The sequence below is a fragment of the Trichosurus vulpecula genome, chromosome 8 (genome assembly GCF_011100635.1).
Source record: "Trichosurus vulpecula isolate mTriVul1 chromosome 8, mTriVul1.pri, whole genome shotgun sequence".
Lineage (NCBI taxonomy): Eukaryota > Metazoa > Chordata > Mammalia > Diprotodontia > Phalangeridae > Trichosurus > Trichosurus vulpecula.
The window spans coordinates 144,069,415-144,093,440 of record NC_050580.1 but is presented as its reverse complement, the minus strand read 5'-3'; the positions used below and the strand labels follow the sequence as shown (position 1 = coordinate 144,093,440).

Below are 24,026 nucleotides of genomic sequence, written 5' to 3'. Positions count from 1 at the left end.
TGAAACTTTCAGAAAAGACTTGAAAATAACAAATTTCTTTATATCAAGTTTCCAATCAGAAAACTTTATGTGGTGGTCTTTATTTTTGTTTTCTCAAAAGGTTTAAAAAATTCACTTAATTTTACCATGTGTCCCATGGTTTAAATGAAATCACTCACAGACACATTTTACAGTTGTCGCATACGTGCATCTCTGACTTCTGTCATTTCTCCTCAATTAAAAGGAGGCCCAGTTTCAAATGGAGTTTTGATATTTCACGGCCACACAAGACCCACCTTTCTCCTGGCTCTTATTGAAGTTGGCAGAAAATTTTATTCCATTTTGAAAGTTTTTATAATGAATTAAGGGAATAGAAAATTAGCCTTCATAAGATAGCTCAAGTTATCCAGCAATGTTTAAAAAGCAGTCCTTCCGGCTTTATTCAAAGGCAATGAGAGCTTTCACTCAGGATCTTTAATTCAGTGTTTACCCATAAGTATCAGAAAAAGTTCAAGGAGGGCTTATTGATTTTGCATACAGATTTGTTGATGTGAGACACTCCTGTTTCTGATTTGCAAAATTGTCAAATGGTGTCGTAGCAAATGATACAGATGACAGGCGGTGGCATCAAACTATTCTGTAGAATAGAGCTCATCTGGTGAAAAATATTACAGCTACCTAATCTACAAAATTGGGAAGAGGTTTTCAACTTGTTCAGCAATTGGAATGGCTAATGAAATTGGATACATGATGTGTGAAAGTAGAGCATTTGTTCATAAAGGACTAAGTGTCTACATTTTAAAAAAATCACTCAAGTTAGCATTAACATGGTATTTCTTGGAGAGTCTTTAAAAAATCAAGGGAAGACTTGTGATTTTTATCCAGTTGGTTTCAGGTCCAGAAAATAATTTAAAGCCAAATATTCTTCTTTTCAAAATACCTTGGACTTGCTTTGGATTTTTTCCCACAAATTGTTTTTTTTTTTTCAATTGTCGCAGACCTGTGATTATCTTGGAATATGAAAGTCCTGGTTAGGAAACTCCCTTTACCGATGCAGATCAGCAACCTCTCTCCTACTAATTTTAGAGAATTGCCTGGAACATCGAGGGATTAGGCAAATTGTCCAAGGTCCCACAGTCAGTTTGTGTCAGAGGCAACACTTGAACCCAGGCCTTCCTTACTCTCAGGCTGGCTCTCTCCTCTCTGCCAGGTTGGCTCTTAATAAATAGCCATAATTTCACTAGTGTAGGAAACTTATGGTGTGGAAATCCCTTCTACCAATGCAGATCATTGGTAACTATTCCTTTAACTTATTTTAACTTTCATAGTTGCTTGGAGTCGCTAAGAACTTAAGTATTGTCTAGAATCATAGACTTACTATGTATCAAAAGCAGAACTTGAACCCAGAACTTCCTGACTCCAAGGTTGGCTCTCTAGCCACTGTCCCCGATGCTTTTCCCTCAAGCTAAATAGTAATAATAATTATAGTTGGCATAGGTTTGCAGAGCCCTTTGCACATAGGTCATGGGATCTTCCCAACCCTCCTGTGAGGTAAGACTGGTTCTTTTCCTCATGTTAGATGAGAAAATTGAGATCGAGTGGCTACAAGGGCGGTAAGCCAAAAAGCATTTAATTTTTAATTTAATTCTTGAATGAATACCAGATGTACATTATGCATATGCACCTGTGAGCACACATGCAAACATATATCATACTTATGTCTGCGTATGTATTCTTGGATAGTGTGGAAGACAATCTTATACACTGGAGAAGTTAGGAAGTATTATGATTAAAGTGATTTGGTTAACAGTAGCATCTCTAAGAATAATTGCATTTGTATAGATAGTGCTTTAAAGTTTACAAAGCCCTTAAAATATATTTTCTCATTTGGGCCACACAATAACCCTATGAAGTAGGTATTGCAGGTATTACTATCCCCATTTTACAGATCAAGAAACTGAGATTTAGAAAGGTGGGGTTACTTGCACATGGACAGATAGCTAGTAAGTGTTCGAATCAGATTTCAAACACAGTACTTCTGACTCCAAAGTCATTATTTGATTCATCACGTGATTTCACACTAAATTTCATGCTTAACAAATATTTTAGTTTCCATTTGTTTTTCTAAAATTTTTTTAATCTCTTTCCCCTACAAGTAAATTAGAGATAGCAGCTGGATCTGTGATTCAATGGTATAGACAACTCACTGCTGAGGAATTTCCCCTTACCAACTCAGGTCAGCACCTTCTCTGCAAGTTATAGTATTAAAAATACATAGGACGTTTAGAAGTTAACAACTTACCCAGGGTCACACAGCTAGTGCAGGTAAGGGTAGGGAGACCTTGAATACAGGTCTTTCTAGCTTCAAGCCCAGGTCTCTATCCACTATCCCCCCTCTCCTTCCTTTCTGCCCCCACCCACCACAGAGAAAAGGCAAACTCCTATAGCAGAGTGGAAACTTCTCCATAGAAATGATTCTGTATAATTGATCTCTGATGGGTTCAGGCCCTTGTTAGTTTCCTGCTCTCAATAGGTATTCAGCAAATGTTTCTCAAATTGAATTTAAGTGGTTTGAGGGGATTCTATTAATCCATTGTTTCTCTTTTTTTCTTGTTTAAAAGACAAACTGTGTTTATGTTGGGGTGGGAAGGCTGGGTTGAATGGTTAACCTTCAAATGGAGTTAAGAAACCTCTCATTTCTCAGTGGTAATGGTCGGTGGGGGGGGAGTTGTCTTTTTCAGGGAGTGTCAAACTCACATCTCTGTTGCCACTGTTGAAACCTTCGCTTAAAATTTATTGTCATTTAGTGCAAAAATTGATGAGAACATAACCTTTGTAAGGTTTTTATGTTTTATTGGCCATAAAAGATAAAATATGGAGTATAAGGAAGTAAAATAGTATTTTGTTAGGCTGGGAGATGGATTTATGCTTTAACAAAGTGATAGAATAATCAGTGGGTCATAAAGATCAGAGTGTCTGCCTCCTATCTCTTCTTTTTTATGTATGTATTCAACAAGCTTCTCTTTGTGGTTGGCAGGCCCATGGGAGCTCACCAAAACACCAGGCCCCTTTTGTCCGAGGGTATTAACTCAGCTGTTTAGATCAAGAAGAATATAGTGGAGGCTTCTGTTGCAGACATTAAGCAATTGGGATAAGTCTAAATGAAATCAGATACTTGACATGTGCAAATGGGATGTTTGTTCACAAGGGACTCTGGGGCTACAATATGTCTTGAATGAACAGGCAAAAACAAAGTGTTTAAATTCAATTGAATTTTGAGAGAAACACAAAAAAAGATCCTGATCTTTGGGAATTGGCAGTGGCGGGGTGGGGGGGGGGGGGGAGTTACCAAGGAATGCTGGAAATAGATGAAAAAAAGTGAAATAAATGGATATTTAGAAAGGCAGTTTTGCATGGTAAATAGAGAGGTGGGTGAAAAGCCACAGGAAATGCTTTTTGGGTCTCACTTCTGCCATATAATAACTGTGTGACCTTGGGCAAGTCACTCAACTTCTTAGTACTCTATACAATTCTCCTCTAAGTTGCAGAAAAGGTAGAGAGAATTTTCTTATCTGAGAGTTCCCTATAGCAGTGACATGACAGACTGAGTTCCAATCTTGATGTCTATCCCTTCAGAAGGAAATGATTTAAAATATGAATATGAGAATACTTGTCTGTAATAAATATGTGGGGTGGGAGATAGAAAAGATCTCTCTGAGGGCACCCCCATTCCCTAAATGATCCAGTTGACATGTTGGTGACTCTCTTCTATCATTGGTACTGTCACCACCATCATTTTTTCCAGGGATCTCTGGAAAAAGTTCAGAAAGAAGCGTTAACTCTTTAGAAGGGTGGTTTAGGGGGTATCAGAAGATAGTTGGTGGTCTTTGCTGTTAAGACCTGTTGCTTTCTTTTTCAGGACTGGCACTCTGGGACATGATAGGGGAATAAGATTTATGTCGAACTCAAAGACTTGTAATTGTTGTGCAGGACTTTTTCTGCCTATGTGAATATTGAGTTAAATGCTGGTGACGTGAATACTTTCTTAGTTCATCTGGGAGAAAGACATTTTAGAAATCTTCCCTTCACTCCATAGCCTCAGGACTATTGACTGAGGCTTAATGAAAAGAAATCTCCAAGAATCTCCTGGCATTGTGCCCTCTTTGGGGGGGAAGTAGGATGGTAAAGGAAATAAGATGCTAGTCATAGGGAGGCTGTGACGAGGGGGATTCACTATTCCTTCTCCCACCCACCTTTTTTCTCTCTCTAAAACTCTGGTATTGATTCAAGTGAACTCCAACTGTTTCCAGGCCCATCTGTGGCCTTTGAGGTTTTTTTCTTCCTTCCTTCTGATTTTGTTGTTGTTGTGAGAACTCGATCATTAACGTTTCTTGAACAAATGGACATTCAAATCTACCTAGAATATTCTTGTCCCTTTAATTTTACTTCCTCAACTTAGAAAGTTCTCCATTATCCAGAATATATAGACAACCAATAGATCTGTCTGTCTGTCCGTCTATCTAATCTATCTAATCAAAAGCCAATTCCTGGTCAAAGGACAGAAACAAACAGTTCTCAAAAGAAGAATGCCAAACCATTGAAAACCATATAAAAGAGTATTCCAAATCACCAATAAGAAGAAAATGCAAAGCAAACACAGTCCTATAGTTTTACCTTGCACCCAGCAAATTGGCAAAGATGACAAAGATGGGAATAGTCAGTGTCCAAGGTGTTGTGGGAAGATAGGCTCACTAGTATATTGTTGGTGGAATTGCAAATGAGTAAACCATTAAAAAATTTGGAATTATGCAAATAAGTGACCAAAATGCCCTTACATTTTGATCCAGAGATTTCACTACTAGTTTTATGCTCCCAGGAGGTCATTGATAAGAAAAAAATTTCCATATATACAAAAATATTGATAGCATCATATTTTTTTTGTGGAATCAAAGAATTGGAAACAAATTAGATGTCTATTAATTATTGGGAAATGACTAAACAAATTGTACATAAATGTAATAGAATATTACTATGCTGCAATAAAGTATAAATATGATAAATATAGGGAAGTCTGGAAAGATTTATAGAATCTGATGAACAGTGAAGTAAACAAAGCCAAGAAAATAATATACACAATGACTACAACAATGTGAATGGAAAGAGTGACCACAAAACAGTCAAAAGTGTGTATTATAAGATCAAAGGAGCAAACACAACCCCGAAGAAAAGTGGGAAGACATTCTTGTTCTACTCCTTTGCGGAGGGGGGAGATCCATAGGTGTGATACTTTGCATATATTTTCAGACTTTTTCAATGTATTTATCAGTCGTTTGGATTTTTTTTCTCTTCTTCCTATTTTTCTTTTCTTTAAAAATGTTATTTGTTTTATCAGATGACTTCTTGGGAGAGAAGAGAGGGGAGAATACTGGGAGAAATTCTGATGACATAAAAAACAAAAGATAACAATAAAAATTTGTTTTAAAAAAAAGTTATCCTCAGGTTAAATCAATCCACCAACAAGCATTTATCAGGTTCCTCTAATGTGTCAGGCATTATGATAGGTGCTGAGATAAACATATAATGAAGAACTGACCTCTACTCTCGAGGAGCTCACATTTTAATGGGAGAAAACATTTTGCCTCCAGCAGAAAGCAGCTGGAAGATAAAGTGCTAATCTGGCTCATAAAACTGAAATTGCGAAGCCCCATTGGTACAAGACTGTCTCCTCATTGGTAGAGATGAATGCCCTGCCCTGCCAGAAGAGTGGGACAGAGTTGGTAAGAGCAAGAGAGCTTCACTTCTTTCGGTCTCCTTTGATTTAGTTTTTTTAGAGCCCGCAGGGTACTTCTGACTTATAGTTTCAAGAGGGAAGAGAGAGGAGGCCAACCCCACCCCAGGTCACTAAAAGAAAATATCTTGGGAAGACATGAGAGCAATTTCTGTTGTTCAGTTGTTGTAGTCATGTCTGACTCTTAGTGATGTCATTCGGAGTCTTCTTGACAAAGATACTAGAATGCTTTGCCATTTCCTTCTCCAGCTCATTTTACAGATGAGGAAACTGAGGCACGCAGGGTTAAGTGACTTGCCCAGGGTCATATGGCTAGTAAGTGTCTGAGGCCAGATTTGAACTCGGAAAGATGAGTCTTCCTGACTCCAGGCCTGGCACTCTATCCACTAAGCCACCTAACTGCCCTATCAGTCTCTATCATGTCCTAATCTGCAGCTTGTTACGCTAGAGACTTTGGAGAACTTCCCCCTAGGGTGAGACCTAGGACTTTCTTGGTTGAGTTGAGTTATCTCACTCTCAATGGGAGAGTTCCTTTACTATGTATTGTCTGGTATATATTCTCCTATGTATACCATACTTTCTCTGATTTCTGTTTTGCTACCATTTTGGATAAATTGGTTTTCTTGGCTAAGTCTACATGCATTCATATTGGAAATGATATTGGGTTGGAAAGGAATCAAGCCTTGAATATAAAACTTGAGGTCCTACTCCCTCTCCTTCCCCCTACAATGATACAGTGATCAGGATCACATCCCCTAAACTAATAATAATATTTAAGGGAATATATAGATATAATTATAGTCTGGGAGCCTCTGACCCCAGCTTCCCATTTCCCCTTCTGCAGGAATTTAAGTTTCCATTGGAGAAGGGTGGGGAGAAAAGAGAGTGTAGATGTCTTTTCTCCCTCCCTTTGAGCCACACAATGACACTCACATACTTCATGTTGGGGAGACGGCCTTTGCCAGAGGTGCGTCATGCCACAAGAGCACAGATTTAAGAAACAGGGTCAGGGAGGTCACTTGACTTGCTCAAAGTTCCACAGGCAGTATGCATCAAAGAAGAGAGGGAACCCAGGTCCTCTGACTCCCCAGCAGGTGTTCTTTCCATTATACCACATTACAAGGAAGATCTGAGCTCCAGCTTCTCAAAGCATTGAGATAAAAGTCCCAAGTCTGGGACAGAAAACCCTGGTGCATTCCAAGCATCCTGGTTTAGGGCATTAAGAGCAGATTTTCCCCTCAGGACATTTGTTCACGCCCCTTGTCCCATTTAGTATATACTCCTATAAGATTTGATGCAAACTCTTTTTTGACATTTAAAGCCCATTGCAAACTGCAATGCAAACCAGTTTACCTTTATAGTATGCATTAGTCTCCTTTATTATACTCTTTGATCCAGCCAAACTAGGCTTCTTGCTATTCCTCAAATGACATTACACTTCCCATCTTTTGTACCTGAACTCACTGCTTCCTCACCTCTACAACTTAGAATTCCTGGTTTCCTTCAAAGCTTAGCTCAAGGACTTCTTTCTACAAAAATAGCATTTTATGTACCATCCTCTCCAGTAGCTTGTACTGTCTCCCATTACCTTGTATTTACCTTGTAAATATTTTTATATACTTACTTGGATATGTTGTCTTCCTTCATACATTGTACGATTCTTATGGTCATAGTATATCTCTCCAGTGCATAGCATAGAGCTTTGACATATACCAGGCATTCAATAATTGCTTATTAACCAATTGCTTATTGTGGAATTTCATCTATTGAGTTGATAGTTTTAGTATGTCTTGGTAGAGTTTTTGGAAAAAGGAAAAAATTGAATTTTGGTTGTCTGTTTTATTCCTTCCTCCACATTTCTCTTCCTCGATGTTGGTATAGAAAGAATAGTTCAATAAGTTTATCCTTCCAAATAACATTTATATTTAACAGAAGTCTTAGATGTTTCAGTCTAAAGGAGACCCTCTAATGTTAAAACTTAGTACCATAATAGGCTGAAGAGGGACTTAATTGGGAGCAGAGGTATCTTTGGGTACCCTTCAAATCACCATCCACTTGGGATCTGTATGGATATTCCATTAATATTTTTTGTTTAGATGAAATTCATACAAGTATCAATTGAACTTCTTAGATGTTTTCTCCTCTCTAAGATGCATCAAAACCACAACTGGCATCGTAGTTTGACATTTTTTTCTGAACCAAAGCTCCACTTGGAGTCTGCCATTCATAAGGATTTTGCAACAAATATTTATTAAGCACCTCCGTACAAAGATGAATAAAGGCTCAGTGCTTATCCTCAAGGAGCTGCAATATGATGGGGAAACGAGTAGGTTCGACACATACGTATAAGGAGATAGGGCTAAATAAGTTTGTCTCATGTTAGTTTCTTGGAATTGACAGATAATGACACGGTAGAATATGATTGGGCCAAAGGTGGGAGCCAAAGTGCACTCTAAGAGAAATTTATAATTTAAATAATATAAAATTTATAATCAGAGCCAGGTAAGGGTTTATTGAAGGAAGTAGCCCATGAGGTGAGGGTTGTAAGAGAGGTGGCCTTTTAATAGACAGAGACATAGTGGTACTGTGTTCTTGGCACGGAGCCTGACCAGCAGAAATTCTCCAAGTTGGGAGAGTGAAGGGCGAAATCAGGAAATAGTGATATGACCAACAAATTGGTAGACTAGACATTTTCTTTAGTTCCCATTAACTTTTTTCCCCTGCAAGGCAGTCGGAGTTAAGTGACTTGCCCAGGGTCACACAGCTAGTAAGTGTCAAGCGTCCGAGGCTGGATTTGAACTGAGGTCCTCCTGACTCCAGTATCAGCGCTTCCTCCATTGTGTCACCTAGTTGCCTCATCACATTAACTTTTAAAAAGCCTCAAAAAGAGGAATTATGTGTCACGTGTAGAACAATTACAGTCAAATCTATAGGACTTTTAAAGTAAAAGTACCACAAAGGTAGTAGTCTTATGATTTAACACTGGAGAACAATAATTCTTAAGGGACTCAGATAGTACCCCTCTGCCACCAGTCTCCACAAACCAACCCAAGGACTTGTGCCTAGGCACCAGATGGGGATTGGCCTGCTGCTGTAATGACTGCTGGCAAACCCTGCCTTCTCCTCACCCCTCAAAGCAAACACTGATTCGGTTAGCCCCCTGAGAGGAAAGGAAAGCATAATATCCTATACCTGAGGTCACCCCGAGGTTAAGGACCCCAAAGGATATGGACATTCTGTCTATAACACCTTACCTCATGCAAGTCCTGCAAAAAACAAAACAAAACCCTACAAAAATAGCACCAAATGCTGATTCAATTGAGACAAAGATAGGAAAAAAAAAACAAGGAAGGAACTTGGACAAGGAGCCATCGTGAGTTGTTACACCTGGCTTAAAATTCAGATAAAGATAGTTCTCACAAGACGCTACTTCAGGCAGGGATATAGGCCAGTGAAATGTCAACATGCATCCCATCCCCAAAAGTGGGAAGATTCATCTTCCAAGTCTGGCCCCAGGGCTGTGCCCAACATAAGAGTGTGTGTGTGGGGCGGGGAGGGGTTGGGAGGGAGGAGAGTCAGAAAGTGACAGGGATGTAGAAAGAAACAAAGCTAAAACAAAAGATTTCAAAAGGAAGAAAATTCAATGAAAAACGTAACATATAAGATAGAAAAAGATCCTAAAAACGGTAAGAAGGTGACTACTGAACCCTCAAAGAGATTACAAAGCTCTCAAATATACAGGAGAAAGGAAAGTGAACCAGATGAAACAGAATCCTATGGAAGACCAAGAGAGTATGGGACGACAATAACAAATTCCCAAATGATTCAAAAGGGAAGTGACATCTATAAGAGAAGAAATTAGAATGAAACGAAAGGCAGAATTTATAGCTTTCACATTAGAAATAAATTAGTATTTCAGTTTGGTTGGAAAGTAGGGTACATGAAGGGGATTAGCATGAAACAGGTAAAAAGGAGATTTGGAGACAGATTATAAAGGGCTTTAAGTGCCATGATAAAGAAATTTGGTAGTGGGGGAAAAAGTGCTTGTTTTTGGAATCTGGGGAGCTGGATTTAAATCCTGGTTTTACTGCTAGGATGGCTAGGTGGTGCAGTGGATAGAACATAGGGCCTGGAGTCAGCAGGATCTGAGTACAAATTTGGCCTCAGACACGTCCTAGCTGTCTGATCCTGGACAAGTCACTTAACCCTATGTGCCTCAGTTTCCTCATCTTAACATGAGCTGGAGAAGGAAAAGGCAAAAACTGCACTGGTATCTTTTTTTGTAACTGGAAAATTTTTATTGTAGGCGGAGTGGGATAGCTGGACACAGTTTAGATGATTCCAATTTTGTTGGCAACATCTAAAGCTTTATAGCCTGGAGCAAGTTGGACATAGGCCTTCTTTTCTCCATCAGGCCTGATCAGTGTGTTGACCTTGGCCACACTGATGTCATACAGCTTCTTTACAGCCTTCGTAATCTAATGCTTGTTGGCCTTGACATCCACAATGAAGACTAGGGTGTTGTTGTCCTCAATCTTCTTCATAGCAGATTGTAAAGGCAGTCAGTAAATGAGAAGATCTTTCCCACCCATTTGAATAGGTTTCAGGCGAGGCTCTCAGGTGAGTGGCTAAGACTGGAGCTAATGGTAGGCACCTGAGTTCTGGTCGCTCAGATGATGTTCTAGTTGACGGGATGATGTCTGGCAACTATATAAAAGGAGAGAACATAGCTTGGAGATTGAGGTGTAGTGGAGGGAAGAAAAGAAGAAGTGGCGTGTGGCAGGTGCTACTAAAAGCAGGACTGACCCTGGTGCAGACTGGAGAGTGCTGAGTAAGGGCTTGAGGCCAGTGGGTAATCTTCTTACTGGAGGGCCCTAGCACTGGGGGGAAGCACCAGTATGGCTTGGCTTGCTGCCATAATATTTTTTTTGTAATCTCCTGGTCACTATTGTGAGATAGGCATATTGATTTTAGAAGGTTCTTGCCAGAATATCGAACTGGGGACTCTGGTCCATGGGTCTGCTATTTTGGAGCTTGAATAAATGCTTTAACTCCTCTGCCTTCTACTTAGAGAATTCCTTATATCCTGCAATTCTGGACCATTCAGGCATATTCATGATTTTCTTTGAAATCATGAATTCTGCCTTAATGACATAGGATCTCTAGAAGCAGAAGAACTTCAGAGGAAGAGATGAATATCCCCGGGTGGGAGGATCCATTTTATTCCTCCCTAGCAAAGGAATGGGCTAAAAGAGCTGGATTCTGTGAAAACTGGGAACCAAGGCTACAGCGAGGAGATCCCAGAAATTTGGAAAGATGTTTACAAGAGTTTAGAATTCAGTCAGGGGCATCACTATCTAGGCAAAGCTGGATAGTGTTATCAGCCTACTGGCTAGTGTATGAAAGATTGAGATTAAGTGAAAGAAATGGGGACACTCCTACGCCACAGCAAGATGGGGAATCTCAGACAGCAGGAGAACATATTGTTGCTCAAGAGTCTACTGACTCAAGTGAGAGCAACAGGAGGCCAGATAGGCAAAGAGTGAATTTCAACTCAGCCCAGGTCGAGCCTGACTGCCTGCTTTGTCCTTGCCATGGTGGCAGGGGAAGGAAGTGGAGAGAAAATGAGACAATGTCAGGGGCTAAGGCACAAAATGCTACTAGAGTTCAGGATGTCCCTCGCGTAGAGAATGAGAGATGGTCAAATAGACAGACATTCGTCCCGTACGAAGGAGGAGGACAGAAACCCAAGGTGACAATTCAGTTATGAGGGAAATTCAGGAAGATTTTTCACAGCAAGAGATAACAGACATTTTGAGTAGATTGACCCAAAGAATGGGAGAACCATTAATATCTTGGATGGTAAGACTCAGTGACCAAGGGGCCGGTGGAATATCAGTAGATAGGGTGGATTATATGAAATTCATAGGTATCAGCCATGATCCTCTAGTTCAGCAAGCATTTAGGGAACATCATTAGCAAAGAGATGGTAATAGCAAGACTAATCTGTTGGCATTAGCCGCTGAGGGATGTAATAAGAGATATGCTACTGATTCTACGTGGCCCACTGAGAATAAACCTTGGTATTCACTTAGAGATTGTATCATAAAACTAAAGGAAGAGGTAATGAAGACTGCTATCATGGCAGGAACTACAAACACATATTACAATGATCTCTTGGGAGTCCCTCCTAGGAATTTAATAGGACAGCTCCTCCTGCTTATAAACACCTAATTTTGACTCTGTTACTTGGGGAAGTAGGGAGCCGTCTTTTGGTGGTGATAGATAAGATTTCACAGTTAAGTGACTTAGGAGACTGGGGAAGGGATAGATCTCCACAAGAGAGGAGAGTGAATAACCAGCAAATTTGGCGCCAAAATGGAGTGACAAGAAAAGAAATGTTCACTGCTCTGTTGAGAGCTGGGGTAGACTTTGAAATGATAGATAGCATTCCAACCAATGAACTGTACAGAATGTACCAAGATAAAGGACTTGATAACAGATGAAATAGGGAAATAAGAACTGCTCCTGTAGATGCTACAGACCCTGAACCCTGACACCCAAGTGAGTCACATGTTAGGGAATACTAGGAAACAGGCCAAGCCCCAGTCCAAATCAAGGAAATACACAGGCTGGATTGCAGACCCCGCATTAACTTGACCATATATTAGAAAAATGGGTCAAGTATGGTAACTAGGGCATTAATAGATACTGGGGCAGAGGCCACCCTTATCTGTGGAAATCCAGACAAGTTCAGGCATGGAACTCCTATTACCATCACAGCATTAGGAGGGGCTGAAATATCAGCCAGACAAGTTAAATTGATGATGAAAATTGGATAATTGCCCAAGAAAGAATATACTCTGGTTATTGTGCTGATTCCTGAATGCATCATTGGAATAGATGTATTGAAGGGTATGACCTTGGATTTACCTGAAGGGAAATGACAATTTGCTGTAAGGAAAGTAGGCGCTAATGCAGTTTTAGTGGGGAAAATAAAGATGGATCCAATCACTTTGCCTGAACCTTCTGAAGTAATTGCTTTGAGGCAATGTCGTGTGCCAGGTGGACAAGATGAAATTGCTGGTACTATAAAAGAATATGTTGAAGTGGGAGTGTTAGTCCCTACAACCACTCAACAGAACAACCCTGTCTGGACAGTTTGAAAGTCAGGTGGAACATGGAGGATGACAGTAGATTATACACAGCTGAACAAAGTGACTCCTCCCCTGTATGCTGCTGTTCCAGACACTGTTACTTTAATAGAGAGAATACAGAAACATGAAGGGTGTTGGTATGCAGTTATTGATCTGGCCAATGCCTTCCTTACAATCCCAATAGACCCCAAGAAATGGGACCAGTTTGCTTTTACTTGGCAAGGCCAACAGTATACATTTACATGCCTGCCACAAGGATATAGTCATAGCCCAACTATTTGCCACAAGATTGTAGCTGAGCATTTAGATGAATTAAAGTTACCTGGTGTACAGCTTACCTACTACATAGATGACATCATGATACAGGGAGAAAATATAAAGGAAGTGGAGAAGAGTTTGACACTATTAATTGACCATATGAAAAGCAAAGGATGGGAAATTAACCCTGCCAGCTCAAACTGTAAAATTTTGGGGGATACAGTGGAACAAAGGACTTCAAGAAATTCTTCCACAAGCTTGACAAAAAAATCCAGGATTTTCCTGCCCCTACTAATGAGAAAGAGGCCCAAAAGTTCATAGGGCTATTTGGTTATTGGAGATACGACATCCCACACTTGGGACAGATTTTGAAACCCTTATATAAAGTCACCAGGAAGAAATATGAATTTGATTGGGGACTTGAACAAAGTAGAGCTTTTGAGGAAGCAAAGGTTGCTATACAATTAGCCCTGGATTTATGGCCTATGCAAAATGGGCCAGTGGAATTCCAAGTGACTGTGCAAGATGACTATGTAAATTGGAGTCTGTGGTAAAAACAACAAAGCCGAAGTGTACCATTAGGATTTTGGTCAAGGAAACTACCTTCGTCGGGAATGCAGCATACACCTTTTGAGAAGTAGCTGTTAGCTGCATATTGGGCTTTGGTAGAAAGTGAGCAACCTGACTCTGGGTCACGAAGTGGTATTAAGGCTTGGAATTCCGATTATGACTTGGGTAATGAGTATCCCAGCTTCCCACAGAATTGGACATGCACAAGAGGCGAGCATAATCAAATGGAAGTGGTATATTCAGAATAGGTTGAGAGCAGGCAAAAGTGGAGTTTCTGCTCTATGTGAATCTGTGGCAAACATTGACACTGAGGGGAATGAAAAACCCCCTGAACCTAAGCAACAGTTGGTACCATCCTTAGTGAAATGGAATAATGGATATGATGGACTAAGCAAGGAACAGAAGAAACATACTTGGTTTACTGATGGGACAGCAAAATATTTGAGACACAAGAGACATTGGAAAGCAGTAGCCTATAACCCCTGTACTAGGCGAACTCTGGAAAGTTCTGGGATAGGGGGAAGTAGCCAATATGCTGAACTGATGGCAGTACATCAAGCCATCAAGACAGAGAAAGGAGGACACTGTCATATATTTACTGACTCATGGGCGGTAGCTAATAGGTTAGCTACGTGGATGCCTATATGGAAGAATCAGAATTGGGAGATTCATGGCAAACAAGTTTGGGGTAAAGAGTTATGGGAAGATATATGGGATATGTCTCTGGTTACAAGTGTGTCAGTTTTTCGTGTTGATGCTCACGTGACCCTGACCACACCAGAACGTGAGTACAATGCACACACGGATCAGCTAGCAAAGATTGCTACTGAACATATTGTCCCTACTCTGACCCCAACTGATGACCCAACCTTAGCAAAATGGGTCCACCAGATAGCTGGTCATTTAGGGGTCCAAGCTGCCCATCGATGGGCCCAGGATCAAGGTATTAGTATCTCTCATGCATTGTTAAAACAAATAACAGAGGAGTGTTGTATATGCCAATTAGAAAAAGAACAAACTGTTCCTTGGATAGTAACTGGAGAAATAGCAAGGGGAAAAGTTCCAGCCCAGATCTGGCAAATAGATTATATTGGACCACTACCCCAAGATAAGGGATGTAAATATATATGTACATGTGTTGACACCTATTCAGGTATACTAGTGGCTTGTTCTTATAAGGATGCAACTCAGAAAAACACCTGTAAAACCCTAGATATTGTAAGTTTATACTGTGGAACGCTGATGCAGATTCAAAGTGACAATGGGTCACATTTCAAGGGTAATGAAATGAAAAGATACTGTGTATTGAATGATATAGAGTGGATATATCATATTCCATATTACCCACAAGCATCTGGGCTAATTGAAAGAATGAATGGATTTTTGAAAGAACAGCTAAGAAAATTAAGCTCTAATAATTCATATTGACATTAGAAGGATAATTTGTCTATTGCCTTACATAGTTTGAATAATAGGCCCTTAGGAGGGAGTACACCTCTAGCCAGAATGATGACCCTGGATCTTCAGATTAGAAAACAGCAAACATGTGAGATCCAAAATATTGAATTTTGGACTGTGAGGGAAGGTGTCCCACCACCGTGCCTAGGAACACCTGGTTCAGCAAGGTATGATTTACATTGTATAGAAAATTTTAGGTTGAGTAGGAAAGAGATAAGAGAAATCTCTACTGGGATATGTATGAGAATCCCCAGGAATCATTTTGGACGGATATTACCTAAACCAGGATTAGCAGCTCAAGGAGTACATGTATTGGCTGGAGTGATAGATTCTAATTATCAAAGAGAAATTGTTGTGACGCTCCAGAATTTGGTTAAAAAACCTGTACAGTTTTGTAGAAATGATAGGATAGTCCAAATGATTATTAACCCCTATGAAAAAGTACCCTTTGTGAAAACTGACCCTCCCTCCAAAATAACTCTCAGAGGAAAGGAAAGTTTTGGTTCTACTGATGGAATAAAATTGGGAGCTAAGGTATGGGTAAAACGGAAGCCGAATGGTGTTCCAAAGGCTGCAGAAGTCATAGCCCATGGGAAGGACAATACAGTAACAGTTGTCTATTCAGGGGAAGATAATTACCAAATTGTACCCCTGAACCATATATTTCACCGTGAATAGGGCTATAATAATAGATTCATGGACTCCAGAAGCATGGCTGATGCTGATAAATGCCACAAGCCACTGGGAGGGAAGGTGATCTTGTGTGATTAACAGATGAAAGTTTGTATATCTGAGTTAGGCTATGAGATCGAATCTTTGCATAATTGGAGTCTCAATGAAAATGGAGATGGTTTTATTTGAAGGATAATAACTCATACTCACCTATCCTTTTTGTTCTTTGTTTTGGTTAACTTTGTTGCTAGTTCTGTCTCCCTTAGGCTTAAGTACCCTAAGTACCCTACACTTTCAGATGACTGACTGCCTAAGCACCTAGCATTCCTGGAACTCCTGCCAGCTTGCTAAAGAACTGACCTCTCAAATGGGACTCTTGACATCTTGGGGTAGGGACAACTCTACCTCCAATTTCAGCAAGAAGAAGCTATGGAAAATGAGACCTTAGTCCCTTACCCCAGGATTTTGAGCCCCGTTCATTTGGGGGAGGGGAGGGCGGAATGATGATATTGTTCTGTGTTCTTACTTTGTATTATCCTTGCCATATTGTTTTATTGTTATGGTATTATTGACACCCGTTTCCCATTGACCTATGTAATGGATATAAAGATCTAGGGGCTGACAAGTTAGCCATGTGGCCACTCTGATGATGAGATATTATGTTAAGTATTTTGCAAAAGTGATGGGTTCATTTTGGGGGAGGGATTCTATTGTACAAAAAAAAGGGGAAGAAAAAGAGTTTGTACCTATTTAGACACAAGTTGCCTATGTAATGGAGGTGAAAGATCTTGGGGCAGAATGTAAAGGCAATCAGTAAATGAGAAGATCTTTCCCACCCATTTGAATAGGTTTGGGGCAGGGGGAGGCTCTCAGGGTCCTAGGGTGAGTGGCTAAGACCAGAGCCAATGGTAGGCACCTGAGTTCTGGTCGCTCAGATGGCATTCTAGTCGATGGGATGATGTCTGGAGACTATATAAAAGGAGAGAACATAGCTTGGAGATTGAGACGTAGTGGAGGGAGGAGAAGAAGAAGCAGTGGGTGGCGGCAGGCGCTACTAAAAGCAGGACTAGCCCTGGTACAGACTGGAGAGTGAAGAGCAAGGGCTTGAGGCCAGTGGGTAATCTTCTTACTGGGGGGCCCTAGTATTGGGGGGAAGCACCAGTATGGCTTGGCATGCTGCCATAATATTTTTCTGTAACCTCCTGGTCACTATTGTGAGATGGGCATATTGGGTTTGGAAGGTTCTTGCCAGGATATCGAATTGGGGACACTGGTCCATGGGTCTGCTATTTTGGAGCTTGAATAAATGCTTTAACTCCTCTTCCTTCTACTTAGAGAATTCCTTATATCCTGCGATTCTGGACCATTCAGGCATATTCATGATTTTCTTTGAAATCATGAATTCTCCCTTAATGATATATAGACTTAGTGGTCAAGGGGAATTTAATGATGGCATAGTGATCCAGCTTGTTTCTCTGAGGGGCACTTTTCTGAGGGTATTTGGGCTGCCTTTGAAGTCTTAGTGTCTTGGGTCGCTGGAAGGTGGGGGATGTTTGGATCTTCTTTTTTTTGTGGCTATGGATGCCCTTCAACACTGCCTTCTTGGACTTGGCTTCTGTCTTGGGGGGAACAATGGCTTCCTTCTTCACCTTTGGCACCCTTGGGGGAAAGGCCACTCCAGGATCTTTACCAGGAAAACCCCAAATCAAGTCAGAGGGAATCAGACACGATGGAAACAAATCAACAAAAAGAAATTTGCTGCTGTCATTTCGTGTGTGACCTTGGGAAAGTCAACATTTCTGGGCTCAGATTCCTCATCTGTAAAATGAAGAATTTTGGACCTGATAATTTTCTAAACTTCCTTCTATCTTTAATCTCAGGATATTACAGGCAATAGGTAGCCATAAAATAGGTAGCCATTAAAGATTTTTTTTTAATCAAGAAAGTAATATGGTCACATATGTCAAAATATCATGTGAAAAGTATCTGTGGGACCCTGGGAAGGTCATTTAATCTCTTTGAGTCTCAATTTTCTTATCTGCAAAATAGGATACTAGCACCTGCGGTACTGACCTCACAGGGTTGCTTGGATTAAATAAGATAATATATGTAAAAACATTTTGAAAACTTTAAAGCACTGTGCAGGGTATCCTAAAAGTAGCTTAAAACTGCCCTTGGACTTTTGGGACACTTTGTAGCAATAACAACTAATTATAATTTCATATGATTCTATGTCCAAAAGATTAACTCTCTCCTTTTATTGATGAAGAAACTGATGCTCGGGAAGTGGAAGCTGCCTGCCCAAGGTCACAGAGGTTAGAAGTATCCTAGGCTGGGCTTGAACTCAGGCCCTCTCTCTTCAAGTCTAGTACTCCTTTCCTGATGCCACACTCACTGTCCCTCCACTCTGTACTCTGGTAAGAGGGACTTAATGACTACATTTATTTGTACAAGTTCTTTTTTTTTTTTAAAGCCTTTGGGGTTACGTGACTTGCTCAGGGTTAGATAGCCAGTAAGCATGTGAGGCTGGATTTGAACTCAGATTCTCTTGACTCCAGGGCTGGCGATCTATCCACAATGCCACCTAGCTGCCCCACAAATTCCTGATAGATGTGAATAGTGAATACTGCAATGGGAGTCAGAAATCCATTGCATTTATTCATTGAATAAACTTTTATTAAATGCAATGCTCAGCTCAGTACTGTGGTAAACATAAAAATAATTAAAACATACTTCCTGTCCTCATGATGCTTATAATGGAAATATATGGCATGGATGACAAAAAATAAAAGTCACAATCCCAAAACCCAGCTGTGGCCAAGTGTTTCGACTTCTTTCAGTGTTTTTCTAGAGTGGCAAATCTAGTGAAGCTGACTCTTTATCTCCCTTTATTCCCCGTCCCCCCCCACCCCTGCCCACACTGTTCACGCTTTGGCTCTAGGCTAGTTAGCAATAAGGTGAACAGGAGGAAAAGCATTTGCCTAGTTGTTAATTGATGGTCGTATATCAATAGTTCCTCTAAACCAACAAGAAACAAACTTGTCTAGCCTTATCTTTAGCATTCCAATGTGCCTGAGATACGGATATAGGTTTTTATGGTGAGAAAGATCTGGATGCTACAACCTTCATATTTTATTCTAATTTTGAAATAATTCCTATAATAACCCCTTGAAATCAGGGTTGTGACCGGCAAGACCTTCAGAGAAGGACAGACATTCTCATCTTTTAAAAAAAATGAGTTGTCTTTTCGGAGATGAACTATGGAATTGTGTGGGTCTGATGGTGGGGGATGTAGGGTATGGCATGTACAAATAATTATTATCTAATATTATTAGAAATAGCCAGGTCATACGGTGGGTAGAGTACTGGTCTTGGAGTTGGGAAAACCTGAGTTCAAATCCTGTTTCAGATGATCAATAGCTGTGTGAAAGTGCACAAGTCATTTAATTTCTTTCAGCTTTAGCTTTCCCATCTGGGGGATGATAACAGCACATGCTTCACACAGCTCCTGTGAGGATCAGATGAGATTATGTGTGTGTGTGTGTGTGTGTGTGTGTGTGTGTATGTGTACACATATATGCATATGTTATGTAAAGCACTTGGCAAACTTTAAAATACTACATAAATGTTCAATATTATTATTAAGTATGATTCAAAGAAGATGTGATGGGGCAACGGAAAGATCCAGACAAAGGTTGGATCTGAAGGGTTTTATTTTTTTGAGATTTTGCAGAGACTGCCTGCTGATGTAACCTAGTCACTGCCTAATTTTGCTTGATAACGTAGGTTAGAGTTTAAAGAGAGTTTAGGGAATCTCATAAACATAGGATCACAGGATCATAGAACTAGAGATGAAGGGCCTGCCATTTACTCCAAACTCTCTCCCCCCATTTCACAGATGAGGGAACTAAGGACTGGAGAGGTTGAGTGACTTGCCTAAGGCCATCGAGGGAATAAATGGCAGATGAAATTCAAGTCCCAGCCCTCTGACTCTATACCTAATGCTCTTCCTATGGCCACACCCTGCCTCCCCAAAATGAAGTCTATCTTATGGCATAGGATGGGTGGAAATGTTTCCACCAGGATTTGAACTTTTTATTGTTGAGTCATTTCAGTCATGTCTGACTCTTCGTGACCTCGTTTGGGGTTTTCTCAGCAAATATACTGGAGTGGTTTGCCATTTCATTTTCTAGCTCATTTTATAGATGAGAAACTGAGGCAAACAGGGTTAAGTGACTTACCCAGGGTCACATAGCTAGAAAGTGTCTGATGCTAGATTTGAACTTGTGAAGATGAATGTTCCTGACTCTAGGCCCAGCACTTAGCTGCCCCAGGATCTGAATTAGGACTGTTGATAAAAATCAAACATGCTAACCTTTACCCTTCAGCATCCCAATTCAGCTTCCCTCCTATTTTTATTTTTATTGTCATGTGAGAAATCATAGTTTCATATGAGAAATCATATGAGAGAGGGAAATAAGCTCATGAAATTAGTTAGTGGCAGACCTTGGACTCCATTTCTTCTGACTTTTCCCTCTCATCTGCTTAAAAATCCTTTCTTGCTTGGCTCTCAATCTGGAAGTTAGACAAAGGCCTTCATCTAATAACATGGGCATGGCACCCAGTGTTCTTTGAATGGACAGGTTAGGCAATGAAAAAAATAGATTTGGTTGTAACGTGGAAGCCACAATCATCTGTACAGGTACATCCCTTACCATGAAAGCGAATGGGAAGCTCAGCTTTCCTGCAGGCCAAAATCTGCTGAGCCTGCAGAACCCCAGGCAGAATTAAAGAGATTGAATTGCAATGGATTGACTCCGCCAGTAATGCCCTGTACTCATCAGATGTCTTCCCTTGTACCTACAGGCAGGGATCACCCAGAGGAGAAAGTGATGGCAGAGTGCCAGCTGTAAATAATGAATAGCGCCCACATTTACATCCGTCTCTAGTGCAGCCAGTTTGTGTTCAGCATCATGGACTCAACGAGCCCAAGGAAATGTGACTTCCAGCCAAACTCTGGCTCCATCATTCCAGTGTGCCTAGCTCAGGAAAAGGCAGGGCTGTTCCAAGCAGGCCATCTGGCCTTCTTGAATGTGCTTATTAGTAATAGTGGAGGTGGGTCTATTAGCCTGGGACAAGAACTCAGAAACAGATGCTTTGTTTATGTGTAAAATATGGCTCCCAGCCAAAGCGCTAATCATGATTGCCTCTGAAGTGGGTCTAATCATCTGTATGAGGCTGCATCGGCTCTTATGTTGTTTGTACAAGCTGGTAGTTTAGAGGTGTTGTGTACAAGATATTTGTAGTCATAATTTCTCCAAACAGGTTAAGGCAAACATTATGAGGATCAGCATATTAATGTGCTGTGTTTCAAATTAGAATTATAAACACACTTTCCTCATTGGAGGCCTAATCTGCTAGGAAGAAGCCAGATGTTTAATGATGAAACCATTATTTAGAAGGACCTATCAAAGTAAAACAAATTGTTTTTGTTTAAGTGGAGGAAAAACCCTGGTTTATACAAGTGAAACTGGGAAAAGAAGCTGGAATCTAGCTTGGGCTTTGGTTGAATTTCTGCTCAGGATACAGACACATGCATAACACATATATACACATTCTCCTGAGCATCATTCTATAGATAAAGGCACTCAGCTTGCAGGTGCAAATCCTGGCCTGTACTGGAATATTTTGGGGGAAAAGTAGCTACCATGGCCTTTGGTCTAAATGACTTATCAAAACTTGTCTTGACTCTCATCCTCCTTTCTTCATGCAGCTTTTCAGGAAGAGTCTGTGAACAAAAGAGTTGTTTTTCATTGGTTTGGCTGAGATGTTTCTCCAATTCCAGATGCCACATCCTTGTCTTTCAAAATGTATCAGATAAAGTTAAGTCCCTACCTCTGGCCCTGTAAGATACAAGATCAAGCCCTTTAGGTGTGTGTGTGTGTGTGTGTGTGTGTGTGTGTGTGTGTGTGTGTGTGTGTGTGTGTGTGGTTTACTCTCCCTCATAAGAGGAGAGTCATGAAAGTATACAATGAGGGTAATTTTAGAAGTTTGGGATTTTCTGATTGTAGTAATAACTGAGATTCCCTGACATTCCCTTTCATGTAGTAATGATTTATATTCATATGGTACTTTACAGTTTACACAGTGCCAAAGCTCTTAATAACTTTAAACAACACTAAAGCTTTTGAGATGCCCTGTATTACCTCCTTTGAACCTCATAGTCACCCTATGAAATAAGTACCACAGGTTTTGCTAACCCAGTTTCATAGATACGGAATCTGAGACTCAAAGATGTTGCTCATGGTCACACAGGCAGTAAGTGGCAGAGGTGGGATTGGAATCCAGGCTTCTGGACTCAAAGTCCAATGCTCTAACCCAGGGGTGGGGGTTAGAGCCACCTTGATGCTACATGACTGTCAGTCAAAGGGCCATACTTGAGGACCTAGAAGGCCACATGTGACCTCGAGGCTGCAGGTTCCCCACCCCTGCTAACCCCTATGACATAGCACCTCCCCTAACAGGTGACAGCAAGTACTGGCTCCCAAAGCTCCAATTTTTAATCTTCTAAATCTTACCCAAACCCCAATTTCTCCTTGTTTTATCCATTTGGACTTTTTTTCTGAGCCGTTTTTAGAAAATGTTAAATGAAACCATCAAATGAGATAATGTGCATCAGGCTCTTTGTAACCAGGAAGAGCTATAGAAATGTAAGCTGCTATTATATTTAGTTTTTTTCCCTACCAATGTAACAGAGACTGTTGATACATATGAGCTTATGGTAATTACTGACAGTGAGAAGAATATCTGGTTGAAGTGGCTATATTTCACTGGAGAGTCATAGGCTGAGCTTCAGGTTTTTACTCCCTAAAGCTGATCTAATAAAAGTTTAGGAGCTATCCAAGGACTGAAAATACCTCAAGGTGCCAACATCTTGTGTGACTTCTTTTTATAAAACTAGGAAACTGGAAGGAACCTTGAGTAGGCCTTTTAATCAATGACAATTACTTTAGACAGGATCAGAATGAAATCATTCCAGACAGATGTGACTCTGTCCTATTTCTAAAGACCTCCAAAGAAAGCTTCCCCATTTCTATTAATGACACTACCAACCTCTGGGTCAACTTTGACTCTTTCCTCTCCCTTGACTATCACTCCAATGCCTTATCCCTCACCCAGTAAGCTGGAAAATTCTGCCAATGGTTCCTTCACAGTGTCTCTCATATCTGTCTCCTTTGACTAATGCTCTAGTATAAGCCCTCATTACCTTTGGTCTTCAAAGTGGTTTCTTCAAGTCTTGTTTCTCCTTCTTCCTATTTGTACCATATACCTTTACAATTAACCTTCCCAAAGCTCTGATCCTATCAAATAAAGCATAAACTCCTTGGCATAGCATTCAAAACACGGCACAGTCTTGTAGTTGGGAGCCTTATTGATAACAGGAGAATTTTGTTGAAGGGGAATTAAGGGAAACTTGAATGTAGCTGGACTGGCTTTGACATTTTCTTTGTATGGGAACATATGGACCAATGCTTTGCTTTGGTCTTAGAAATGAAGTATTAACATGGTATTCCTGCTTTCTATCTGTAGATCAGCATCTTGGGGACATATGTGCCTTTCCATAAAATAGTACTTTTTAATGCTTCAATGATCTTGTGTCACAGTCCTTGCTACTTGTGTATATGAGGCCCAAACCTTAAAGGAGAGTCAAAGGAGAATGTTCAGTTTTTGAGGGCAGGTATCTCTGCCCCAGCACATGGATCCTTGTTAATGATGGATCTAATCTTTATTGGATTGAATTGAAAGTCTTCCTGTCATCTGATTCTTGATTTAGAAAGTAGCCTAGAAGTTATCTAGTCCAATCTATCTCTGAACATGAATCTTTTTTTTTGAACATGACAGTCATTTAGCATCTCTGCAAAGATCTCTAGTGATAGAAAACATAATCTCTCCAGAGGACATCATCTCATTTTGGAACTACTTGGTAAGAAAGTTTTTCCTTAACATTCAGCTAAAATCTATCTCATGGGGCAGCTAGGTGGCAAAGTAGATAGAGTGTTGGGCCTGGAGTCAGGAAGCCTCATCTTCCTGAGCGCAAATCTGGTCTTAGATACTTCCTAGCTATGTGACCCTGGGCAAGTCAC

At 40.4% G+C, this 24,026-nt stretch overlaps 1 pseudogene; it reads right to left on the bottom strand.

Moving 5' to 3' along the window:
* Positions 1-10,098: 10,098 nt before the first annotated feature.
* On the bottom strand, positions 10,099-21,736 carry LOC118829636 (annotated as a pseudogene).
* Between the last annotated feature and the right edge of the window lie 2,290 nt (positions 21,737-24,026).